This window comes from Glycine soja, chromosome 7 (assembly GCF_004193775.1).
Source record: "Glycine soja cultivar W05 chromosome 7, ASM419377v2, whole genome shotgun sequence".
Lineage (NCBI taxonomy): Eukaryota > Viridiplantae > Streptophyta > Magnoliopsida > Fabales > Fabaceae > Glycine > Glycine soja.
The window spans coordinates 13358894-13372166 of NC_041008.1; the positions used below are offsets into that span (position 1 = coordinate 13358894).

At 30.4% G+C, this 13273-nt stretch overlaps 1 long non-coding RNA gene across 2 annotated transcripts; it reads left to right on the forward strand.

The window, feature by feature from the left end:
• Nucleotides 1-8278: 8278 nt before the first annotated feature.
• On the forward strand, nucleotides 8279-10957 carry LOC114417781. Of its 2 annotated transcripts, XR_003667914.1 has the most exons (5): nucleotides 8279-8421; nucleotides 8591-9175; nucleotides 10034-10068; nucleotides 10316-10350; nucleotides 10727-10957. It is a non-coding gene; the product is annotated as an uncharacterized LOC114417781 (long non-coding RNA). The 2 variants fall into 2 exon arrangements; XR_003667913.1 differs by having other exon boundaries at nucleotides 8591-10068.
• The last annotated feature ends 2316 nt before the right edge of the window (nucleotides 10958-13273 follow it).

Genomic DNA, 13273 nt, shown 5'->3' on the forward strand with positions numbered 1-13273 from the left:
TTTGAATTGGTGGATCCAAAATTTCACTAATTATGATTAGTGAATTTTAGTTATGGTTCAACCCACTAATCCAAGATCAAGTCCAAGATTCTCCACTAAGTGTGCTAAGGTGTCATGAGGCATGTAAAGCATGAAGGACATGCACAAAGTGTGACTATATGATGTGGCAATAGGGTGTAGCAAGCGAATGCTCACCTCCCCCTTAAGATGGTTCAAAATTTAATTGGATTAGGCTTCTCTCAATTCAATTAAATTTATTTCCCAACACACACACACACATTAAATAGTGCACTTAATGCATGTGAAATTACAAAACTACCCCTAATACAAAAACTAGTCTAGATGCCCTAAAATACAAGGGCAGAAAAACCCTACATTACTAAGGTAGCCTCCCTACACTATGGAGCCCTAAATACAAGGCCAAAAAATAATGAAACATTAATCTAATATGTACAAAGATAAGTGGGCTCATACTTAGTCCATGGGCCCAAAATCAACCCTAAGGCTCATGAGAACCCTAGGGCCTTCTCTTGCATCTCTGGCCCAATCTTCTTGAAGTCTTCTATCCAATGCCCTGGTGGGTAAGATTGCATCAGTACTCACGTATTTGGACTTGGAATGGTTCTCTCAATAAGGGTTCAACTTTTCCAATATGTTGGAAGTATAAGGACTGTCAAAGCAGGTGCTGATGAAAGAGACATTTTATCTAGAGCTAGTCAAGGTTTTCTACACTTATGCATGTTTTAACCTTGAAGGCAACTTCTTCTCTATTGTTAATGTAGTAGATATGGTCATTGATGTTGTTGTGTTGAAGGAAGTAGTTAGAGTGGACATAGGTGGAGTCCGCAAGTTTGATGAAACTCCTAATGGGTACAACAAGATGCAGACCTATAGGGGAATGCTTCTTGACCCTGCTAGAAATTTGAGGAATCGTTTAGGAGTTGGTGGACTGATTTCAGAGGACAAAATATTAGTATACCTCATCACCTACATTCTCTAACTTAGGTGAAGTAATCATGCTCGGGTAATGAATGATGATCTATAGATAGCTTATGGTTTGAAATTAGGTATCAAGATGAATTGGGTACTACTGATTGAAGACATTGTGCTAAAGTGTCGTCGCCTGGTGGATTATGAATTTCCTTATGTTGTACTTCCCTCAAGATTCATTGACTATTTCAAGGTTGATATCTCTAATGAGATTGTGTACTTTACCAAAGCCTCTAGTGAGATTATCGAAAGACATCTTAAGAAGCTTGGAATGAGGTTTGTTGATCATGAATGGATAATGGTTGGAGAGCCTACAGTTGGAAACGTTGATGAGATGGAAAAAGATGTTGAAGCTGAAGCTTAACATGAGTCTGCAAATCAATGGAGTTCTTTTGAGTCTTTTATGATTCAAAAGATGGAGGCTATGCTTCACCTCCATCAAGAGCACTCAGCTGAAGTTCACAGTTCTTTGGAGAATATAACTTCTAGGCTGGAAAACATTGAGACTAGGTTAACCCTTAGCAACCTCCTTACCCCTGATGAAGATGAAGCTTAGTTGTATTTTAAGTGTTTGTTTCTTCTGTTTGATTTTCCTTTCTATTTGTTTTTAATTCTACCTTTATTTCTCTAGTCATTTATTATGTTGTTTGATTAAGTAGTTATGTTTTCTTATAATATTTGTACTGATTACGATGTAATGGTTATTGAATGAATGAAATGCTATGATATTTTCCTAGTTCACATCATATATTTGTCTTTTTTTTAGCAGCTATGACTTTTTGGCCTTTTTGTGCCAAAATGGGGAGAAACATTACATTAGGAAGTAATAGTGCATTGCATACTTATTATCTTACTCTGTTTTTTGATTACTCAGTCTTTTGTTAACTCAACTCTAATGATGATGATATACAATTTAAAATTTCTCTTAGTGTACAGATACTTTGAGGTTTTTTCTTAGAGAAGTCTCTCTCAAGACTCTCCAAATGCACTCAAATGACAATTCAAGTTTGGCATCATCAAAGCCCAAAAGACGGAGATTATTAGAGATAGGGGAGCAACATGAAGATTAAGATTTTAAGTTTGAAGAAGTTTTCTTTTTACATGCCCAACTCTTTGAGTGACATTAGCATTGATTATTGCATCTTAGTCTTTATTTATCCATATGTACATCATGCATCATCATGTAGAGGTAGGAAGATTGTTTCTAAAGTTAGAAACTTCTTCAGTGCATAAAACTCTTTGTCTTAATCGATTACCAAGCTATTCGTAATCGATTACACAAGTCTTTTGAAGTTTGCAGAGAGATCCTCATCTTGGTTTAATCGATTACCAGTTATCAATATCAATTACCAAGTGATTGTAATTGATTACTTTGTTCTTGAAAGTGTTCCTAAAAGTGATCGAGAACATTTTAATCGATTAAATCAAGAATCTAAGCGGTTACATTGTTCTTGAAATTTTTCTAAGTGTTAGGAAGAACACTTTAATTGATTAAAATGATAATCTAATCGATTATTTCCTTGACATAATCGATTACATTGGCAATTTAATCGATTACACATGGTTATAATTGTTTTCTCTATAAATACCACCTTGTGTTCTCACTTTTAAAAGATCAGAATAAGTATTTTAGAATAAGTTTGTGCGACTCACGCATTCAAGTCTTTGTTTCTGAAGCGTTCACGGTAAAAGTGAGTTGTTAACATCTTGTGGGATCCAAAAGAGATCCATTCAATCAAGCATAGGTTATTGTATTTGAATGACCAGGTTGTGTCTCTCCTTGACTCAGTTTTTCATATGTTTTTACATGTTGTTAGCATATGCATGAGTTTCTGAAGGCATGTCGGAATACGGTTTTCTAGTTTGGGCTAAGAGTAGGTGTCTTTTAGGCTCTTATTCATAAAGGACCCTAGGGTTAGGTACGTTATTCTCTTTTTCTGGATAGGAACTGCGATTGATTGTGATTGCTTGTAAGAATTCAAAATACATAGTGCGAATCTAATTCAAATTAAATTAGATAACTAGAGTAGCTTCTTTAGAGATAGAGAGTGGACCAGTATAAAAATTGGTGTATTTCTTTTCTTGATCTTATCTCTCTCTCTCTTTCTCTCATTGTATTCTTGATCAATTTGCTGAGTTTAAAGAAAATTTCATTTTGAAAAGAACTTTAACAAAATGATATTATGTACGGGTGATTGATTAGATATTGGTTTTAAGCAAAATTTTGTGATATGATCCTTGGAAGCGAAAGTTTTTCAAAACTTTGTTTTTAATTTTGATTTGATTTCAAAAGTAATTCTCATCAAGCAATCACTCACATACACAAAAAACCTAATTTGGAGTTTCATTTTCTTCTCCTTCGAGTACACACAGTCACTGCCCCTCATCCTCCTCCATCGTGAGCTGTGATTGCAAGTCCGATGATCCAGTTCAACGACCTTACTCCCCCACGAGCCATCCCACCTCAAGTCCTTAACCTCAAGGCCTACATGACCATGCCACCTTGCATCTTCTCTCTTCATTCATTTGTACAGTCACTTTCTTCACCACTCTTTGTCTTTATTTTTAAATTAAAAAACATTCTAAATGTATGATATTAAATTACTAATTATTAGAACTTTTGCTTTAGGAATCAGGAATAACTTTGTTAGCAATTGTGCTTCTAAGCCATCATTTTTTAGTGTGTTCACAATATTTGTAAGCCTAATCTTTTAAGTTTTTCTCTCTACTTATGTGTGTTTTATTTGTTGAATTTGGACCTGACAAATAGGGAGCTAATGTGCTTGATACAGATATAGCTAATCCTTTTACTTGACATTGCACTAGTCATTGTGGCATATATGTTCTTGTTCTGTAATGTTTGTGAGTGTTCTATTTGTAAATTCTTAATTAATTGTACTTGACATTGAACTAATCATTGCAGCACATGTGTTCTGTAATGTTTGTGGGTGTTCTGTTTGTAAATTCTTAATTAATTTGTAGTAGCCTAATAAGAAATTTTTATTTAATTATTCAACTATTGATTCTTTTGAGGCTTTGTTGGATGAAAATGTTGAAGATGATGTTAAAGTAGATGAAAATAATATTCTACCTAATGAAACTGAAGAAGATGAACTTAATGAGTCTGACACTCATCTGGTGTGTGGAATTTTTTTGACAAACCTATTAAACATCCTGATGGAAAATTGAGGGTCAAGTGTAAGTATTGTGAGAAAGACATTGTGGGCGGTGGGAGTTTGAGTGGAACTTTAACTTTAATTCTTCATATGAAAAGATGTGAGAAAAAGTCACATTCAATTGTAGAGTATGATGTCAGGAAACTTGTGCTTGATCATACTAGAAAATTAAGAAGTAGAATAATTTATCAAGAGGTGTTAGATTGGAAGATTTCTATGATGATAATTGAACAAGATCTCACATACTCTTTTGTTGAATATAAGAGATTTAGGAATTTGATATTGTATTTGTTTCGTGAAGCTAAGATACCCTTTAGGCATGTTGCCACTTTGAATGTGAACAAATTGTACGACAATGATAAGCTAAAGTTGAAACATGTTTTGTCTAAACTTCCTAGTAGAATAAAGTTGACTGCAAATGTGTGGACTTGTTATACTTGAAATTGGAAGTTGTTGACTAAAATACTAATTTTTTCCATTTTCCTCCTCCATATTTTGGGCATGAAATGACCAAAATAATTTATAGTTTCTTGGAAGATTGGGGGATTGAACAGAAAATATTTTCATTGACTTTAGATAATGCATCTTCTAATAATAAAATGCAAGACTATTTGAAGGAAAAACTTGTTTGGCATTTTGATGGTTTGTTGTGTGGTGGTGATTCTTTTCATATCTGATGTGTTGCTCACATTTTGAATCTTATTATTCAAGAGGGGTTAAAGTTACCAGTAGTGGTATTCATAAAATTAGAGAAAGTATCAAGTATGTTAAGGGGTTGGAGGGAAGAATGAAGGCTTTCAAAGATTGTGTTGCTAAAGTGGGTGATATTAATACCAAGATGGGTGGGTTTGCGTTTAGATGTTGTTACTAGGTGGAATTCTACTTTTTTATGCTTAAAAGTGTACTTTTGTACCAACGTACTTTTAGTAGTCTTGAATTTGAAGATAGAGGATATGTGAATTGTCCTACTAATGAAGAATGGGATAAAGGTGAAAAAATATGTGAATTTTTGCATCCATTCTATCAAAATCGCTGAGTTGATATCTGGTTCTTCTTATCCTACATCCAATTTGTATTTCATGCAAGTATGGAAAATTGAATGCTTGTTGATTAAAAATGTGATTAATGAAGATGAGACAATTAGAGCCATGGCAACTAAAATGAAAAAAAAATGATAAATATTGGAGTGATTATAGCATGGTTCTATCCTTTGGGTGCATTCTAGATCCTCGTTTCAAGTTTGGATTTTTGAGGTTTTGTTATTCAAAGCTTGGTCTTGATTTGAAGCAAAGTTGAAAATTGTGAAGCACAAGTTGTATACTTTATACAATGAGTATGTTAAGTTGTATTCGCAAAAAGAAACAACCTGCAATGTTGCTTCAAGTCAAAGTTCATCACAAGGGACTTCATCTGTTAATACTTTTGCTAGTGGAAAGTCATCAACATCACAATGGCTTATTATGAATGTAAGTTCATGTTTTTCTTTACTGTTTTAGTCTTTTTATTTTGTTTACTTTACTCTTTTTTTTACCTTTACTTACTATTTTTTTTTAAATAGCGTAGGAGTTTATACAATATGAGAATGAAACTTTGTCAGATGTGGATAAATCTCATCTAGACACATATTTGGAAGACCAAAAACTTTCTTCTCAATATCATCCAAATTTGGATCTTTTGCAATATTGGAAGGAGAATAAAGCTAGGTTTCTAGAACTTGCTTTGATGGCTTGTGAGATTTTAAGCATTCAAATTACAAATATTGCTTCTAAATCAACATTTAGTATTGATTCTAGGGTGCTTAATAAATACCGAACTGCATTTCTTCTTGAAAATGTGCAAGCCTTGATATATACTAGAAATTAGAGATTAGGATTTGATGGTAAATGTTATATTACTTTCTAAGATGTCACATTAAATTATTTATTATTTATCTTTTTAGCTAGCATACTTACTTTATACTTATGATGTTCTGATAAGTTGTAGGAAAAGAAGATGAAAGTGTGCAGATTGAGAAGGATAGTGAAGCTACATCAAACATGGAGTCAAATGTTGTGATTGGAAATGCTTGAATCTTGATTATGTTTGTTTGGTGTATTTGATTTAAGAATGTTTTATGTTTGATTTAGTTGTGTGTCTTTGAATGTTTTAATGGTTAAGACTCTAAGGATGTTTAGTTGGTTTGTATTTCAACTATTTTGACTATTGTTAAGACTTTAAGAATATTTAATTTTTGTATTTATGTGATGCTTGGACTTTGGCATTTATTGGATATGTTGTGACATTAATGATATTGTAGATTTTATTTAAGACTATTTGAACTTAACAGATTACTTGTATTCTCATTTTTAATATATTCTTTTAGTTAATAAAAAAAATCTTATATTTTAGCCTAAAAAATAAAAGAAAAAATTAATTTAATTTTACATTTTTTAAAAATAACTTAAGACTGCAAACTGTCAGTTTATTATGGGTTAGATATAGACTTAAAAAAAATCATTTATTTTACGAACCAAATTTATTTAATTCGTATAAAACATGGGTTTTGTTGGCCCAACTTTAAACAGGTCACATCAGTCCATATATTCACCCCTAGATAACATCCTTGTTTTTTGTTGCTTCCTTTTTCCTATCTATCTATAGGTTTTGTTTAGGCTTTTGTTTCACGGGTTTATTGTTTGCCACCGTGTGTCTTTGTTTATTCCTTTTTCTTTTGGTTAATATATTTTCAACATGCAGTCCGTACTGCATGCTCTTTTGCTTAAAAAATTCCTATATTAGAAAATAACATGCTTAAAATTAACATTCTTTCTACTATAAACAAAAAATAAAATTCTTTTATTAAATGATTTTTTTTCAGAAAAATCATTTTTTGCTTTGGTGGGGTAAAAAGGGAAAAGGGTTACAAAATGGGGATATGTGATTTGGTTTCGAGGAAAAAATACCAATATATCCTATTCCTAATATATTACCTTAGAGACATTAAAAAAAAAGCTTATTTAAACTTAGAACAGTAATTGATGAACTCCCTTGGGTTCTTTCTAACTTATTTCAATAAACTTAAAATTTACCAAAATATTTGTTTTTTTACTTTATTACTCCTTCGGTTTGTAGTTAATAGAGCTTACCCTTGTTATGGAAGATCGAGGTTTCTTCGTAATGGAATTACAAAAATTAAAAAATATTTGTTTAGGTGTCCAACAAATTAAATGTGTATAATAAGTCTTAAACATGAAAGAGACCAATGCAATTTGTTCTAAAAAAAATAAAATAAAATTTATTATTGCTGTCAGCTTTGCTGTTTTTCTTTAGAATTATATTGTTTTTTTTTTAAGAGACACAGAGAGTAAACCTAAGTCTTTTTGTCTCAATATAAAATATGCTTCATTACAATTTTTATCCTCAACTTATTAATTTTTAACATATTTTATTTTAATAAATTAATGTATTTTACTTTTGTGAATCTTATATTCCATAATTTATCCATTAATAAACACAAAAATTAAAAAAAAATTGATAAAAAATAAAAATGTTAGGTACAAAACTTGCCAAAAAACAAAAAAAAATAAAGTAAAAAGTATAATTATATTAAAATAAAATGAACGAGAATAAAATTCAGTTTTTCAAAAGTTGAAAATAAAATTCATAATTTAGCCTACAAAATAAAAATAAAATAAATAAAGCCCTCTTTCTTTCTGACTTTCTGGTTTCTACAATTAGTTTCTGCCTCAACCCAGACGTAACCATGGGGACAAATAAGCACTTACAACCTTTACCTTTCGTAAATATTTTACTTTTCGTTTGATTTGTTGAAGAAATTTTTTGGAATGTTTTTAAGAAAATGGAATATGCTGCTGATAATGATATGTGTTGTCGGTTTGTGGTTGCTGCAAATCTCTATCTTATATACAAAGAAGGCCCTGACTGTCTGTTGTATCTCCTGCCGACACCTGTCCAATAAAAAAAAATAAACCCTTCAATCCTTCTTTTCCCACTTCAATCCACCTGTTCTGCCCGTTTTTGCTTTTTTTCTTTTTCTCTTCCCATTATTTTGCCCCTCCCTCCACGTGTCCTGCCCGATTTTTTCATCTCTTCTTTTTCCATTCCCATTTCATTCTCATTCTCATTACGTTCACCCTTTCTCATTCCCATTCTCTTATGATCCCTTTCTCTCACTCCTCGTTTCTTCTTTTTCCTCTATTCTTTTCTTACTCTCTCTTGAACTACAATGGTAGAAGACATGTGTTTCCTCTACAAGGTACTTCCTTATTGCTCCTTTTTACTATCAAACCCATATGTTTTTTTTTTCATTTGTGTGCTAACCCCTTTCTCTCACTTCGCACTTATTCTTCTTCTTCTCCTTCTTATGTTCTTCTCTTTTTCCCTCTTGAACTACAATGGTAGAAGACGTGTGTTTATTTATGCAGAGAGAAAGTGGAAGAACACATTAAAGCTACGATTTTTATCTCAAAAAATCCAAAAGTACAGGTTCATAAACACAAAAGCTTAAATTATTTTGGGTGTTATGCCTTTATTTTGTTTTCTGGCTTCTCGCAATACAAAAGTTTACATTTTTTTGTGTTCATGAGCTTTCTCCAACATGCTCATTGCTTCATATGCCCAGCTTTTTGTGTTTTCGTCCTTTTTTGGTGGTGTAATGGTTCAATATATTTTTTGGCATGTTGTATGCATAGAAGTTGGAAGAACACATTAAAGCTGTCATTTTTATCTCAAAAACTCCATGACTACAGGTTCGAAAACACAAAAGCTTAAATTTTTTTTTGTGTTCTGCCTTTATTTTGTTTTCTGACTTCTCGCAATACAAAAGTTTAATTTTTTTTGTTACAGAACCTTCTCCACTGTGCTCATTGCTTCCTATATCCAGCTTTTTGTGTTTTCGTCCTTTTTTGGTGGTGTAATGGTTTAATATATTTTTTGGCATGTTGTATGCAAAGAAGGTGGAAGAACACATTAAAGTTGCGATTTTTATCCCAAAAACTTCATGAGTACAGGTTCGTAAACACAAAAGCTTAAATTTTTTTAGGTGTTATGTCTTTATTTTGTTTTCTACATGAGTACAGGTTCGTAACGACAGTGCTAAAGGTGTTGAAGAATAAAGGTGTCATTTTTTTTTGCTTTTTTTCCTAATTTCCTTTTTAAAAAAATTTATCTTGTGTCATTTTTGCTACAAGAGTTGTTGCTGATTTCTTTTTGTTTCTGTTCTATTCTTTTTCGTTTGTTTTTTTAAAAATGATGTTCTGCCATTTTTTCTACAAGAGTTGTTGTTGATATTTTGCAACAATATGATTCACAGAGCAGTGTTAAAGAATAAAGGTTCCATTTTTATCTATTTTTTCCCGTTTTTTTGTCTAATTTTTTGTGGTATGATTTTGTGGTTTGATTTTTGGGACAGTGCTGAAGGTGTTGAAGAATAAAGGTGTTATTTTTTTCCTTTTTTTCCTAATTTCCTTTTTTAAAAAAATTATCTTCTGTCATTTTTGCTATAAGAGTTATGATTTTGTGGTTTGATTTTTGAGACAGGCTAACGATAGTGCTGAAGGTGTTAAAGAATAAAGGTGTCATTTTTTCCTTTTTTTCCTGATTTCCTTTTTTAAAAAAATTATCTTCTGTCATTTTTGCTACAAGATTTGTTGTTGATTTCGTTTTGTTTCTCTTCTATTCTTTTTCATTTTTTTTAAAATATGATCTTCTACCATTTTTGCTACAAGAGTTGTTGCTGATTTTTTGCAACAATATGATTCACAGGGCAGTGTTGATGAATAAAGGTTCTGTTTTTATCTATTTTTTGCCCGTTTCTTTTTGTCTAATTTTTTGTGGTATAATTTTGTGTTGTTTGATTTTTGGGACAGGCTAACAACGGTGCTGAATGTGTTGAAGAATAAAGGTGTCATTTTTATATTTTTTTCCCTTTTTTTATTAAATTATCTTCTGCCATTTTTGCTGCAAGAGTTATTGCTGATTTATTTTTGCTACAAAAGTGATAATGGCTATGCTAAAGACATTTTCAAGGCAGAGTTGCTATATTTTTATGGTATCTGATTTTTGTGGTATTTTGTTAAATCAGTCATCAAAGTTGATACTTTCCCTTTTGAATGCTAATATCTATTATATATTTCCTTTGTTTTGTCTAGATGCTGTGAACAATTTGCAGAACTGCAGCTATGTGGTAAGGATGTGTGGGTAACGTGCTTTTTTTTTTTGTTTAATTATTATTATTATTATTATTAAATTTGTATTTTGATTTGATACTTTCCATCAAAAAACGTTTGAATGCCATAAATAAAATATATGGACCTGGAAGTAGATATCATAAAAATGTCTTCTTGAAGTCATTTTTATTGTACCCATGTGATCAAAGACATTTTCACGAAGTTGATATATTTTTATGATACCGAGTGCTTTTTTTATCAATTCATAAACAAAATTGAGTATATTTGGATTATATCAGTTGTGATTTTCTTTATTAAAGTTCTGTTTTTCTTGCAGTTTTTGTGATAGCCTTAGATTGTTTCTTATATCATTTAGTATTTCTGTTTTGACAGGATGGTGAAGCTGCAACTGAGGAAATGAAAAAGAGTTATCATGTTCTGAGAAAAATAGAGTGATGATGACCCCATTTTGATTGATGGAGAAATTTTTATGTTACTTTGATTTAACAGTTTAAAGTTGTGATTTAATCATTATGGTTTCCAGAGACAATGCATTTTATTGTTTACAATTTGCTGAAAAATGTAAATTGAAAACACATTTTTTATATTAGTTACACTGAGTTATTTAATATTAGTAATTTTATTCATTTCACTTTCGTATGAAAAAAAAATTCATTAAAAGTATGATATGATCTTTTCGTTTTGATGATAACGAAGTTACGAAAGTTGATTCTAGTATTATAAACCTGATTTATGAAGGAGAGGCACATATAGTGAAGAGTATTTTGTTTATCACATTTTGTTCTTTCTCTATTTTAATTTATAGCAATTTTGGGATTTTGGAAGTAAAAGGAGCTTGCAAATTGATGGTTTTCTGAAATGCATTGGTTGTAATTTTAAATATTTTTTTCTCTACATTTTATGTTTAATGTCTCTATAAAATTGAAACTCATCATGCAAGATTTTAAAATTTCAAATTTTTAATTAGAATTATGATATCATTAAGGTTAATATATAATACTTTAACTGATATTATTAATTTATTTATTCAATTATTAACATGTAATCAATTAATATTTATTTAATTTATTCAATGTTGGTTCTATTAGTAATAGTAAACATATTATTTTGATTGAATTTTTTATAATTATTTTAATTGTTATTGAATCAAATCATCGTAACATACAATTATTGAGCATCTTAAAAATAATGAGTTTCATTGCATTGATTACCATATAATGATTGATTACTATATATAACAATTCATTAAATATTAATATACACGTAATTAATTGATGAATCATTGTATCATATTTTTGTCATTATTGCATTTGATTTATTATATAATCAAATTCAATATAATGATATGTTACTATGAATACAAAAAAAATTAATTGTATTTATTATTTATTATTTGGAATCAATCAAAATTAAAACATGCAGTTATCATATGTCATTTTTCCTTTTAAAAATTATTTCGATTAATTACAAATGATCTGGAATCAATCAAATTGTTTGAGACAATCAAAATTGAATCACAATATATTTTTGAATCAATCAAATTCATATTTTAAAGTATATATATTTTATACATCTGCAAATCAAACACAAAGTTAGAAAAATGTATAAAAACCATTAACAGGTACTTAATAATCATTTTTAAATATTTTGTTTAGATATGGGAATAATCATAATCTTCAAATTAATTATCATATTTTGTTAGTATAGGAAAATACTCATAATTTAGCCGTTGAATTATTCCTAATATACTATCAATTTAAACATTACAAAATCAACATTATTTGGAATTAATCAAAATTGAATCATTGTATATTTTGAATCAAACATATTCTTTGGATTAACTAATCACGATTTAATTAATTACATGATTTATAAATAATTAAAAAACATTTAAGGAATCTCAATGTTTTCTTCATGCAACAAGAATTGCTTTCTTTAATTTATGGTAGAGGGGATTCAATAAAAAAGGAGACAAAAAAAAACTTAGCCAACACTTTAAATGCACGGGCTAATAGCCAACACTTATATTTATCTCATATCTTTTTTTTGCATCTTGGTGTTTCATGCCTTAGTGTTTTCATGTTTCATGACTTAGTGAGGTTTATATTATTCAATCATGTAATTGTTTGATTCACATATTTTAATTGTTCATCCTTTCTTTTATTCCTAACAATATCAAACAATATATAATATTAACATGTAACCTTAAAATCAAACTTTATTACCTACATGTAGCTCAACATTAACTATTCCAACTTTCTAATACTCAAATTGGAGTACCAAACCTTTTTTCTTTTTTAATTAAAAAAAAATTGTCTTCTCTATGCAGAGCTTTGGTTTTTTTTTCATGGGAATTTTTTCCCTTATAAACAAGCCCTTGACTGCCTGTTTAAGGTCATTGCGACATGTGGCAGACCTTTTTTCTTTTTTTATAAAAAAAGTTGTCTTCTTTATGTAGAGCTTTGGTTTTTTTTCCCACGAGAATTTTTTCCCGCAGATAGAAGGTCCCTGTTGTGTATCGGCATGGTGCATCGATAATTGTGCCACAATTAATGCACAACAGGTAGAAATGATCGGAATGAAAATAAAATAAGGAAATGTGCATATTTGGTGTGGTGATAACTGTGCCACATTTAATGCATGAAGAAACGACAGAAAATGAAAAAAATGGAAATAGGAAGGGAAGGGGAGAAGCTTTTTGCAATGCGAGAAATGAAGGGAAATAAAAAAATAGTTCAAATTGTATGACCATTCTTTTCGGTGTTGATACAGTTTCTTCCAGCAGCGGCTTCCAAATTTGTATATGGTTCCAAAAAATATATTACGCTTCATCGGGGACTAGGAAAACGCACCCAACGGCAGGTCACCATCCACGATGGTGTGCCATCAATTGCTGACCCATGGTTCCAATATCTTGAT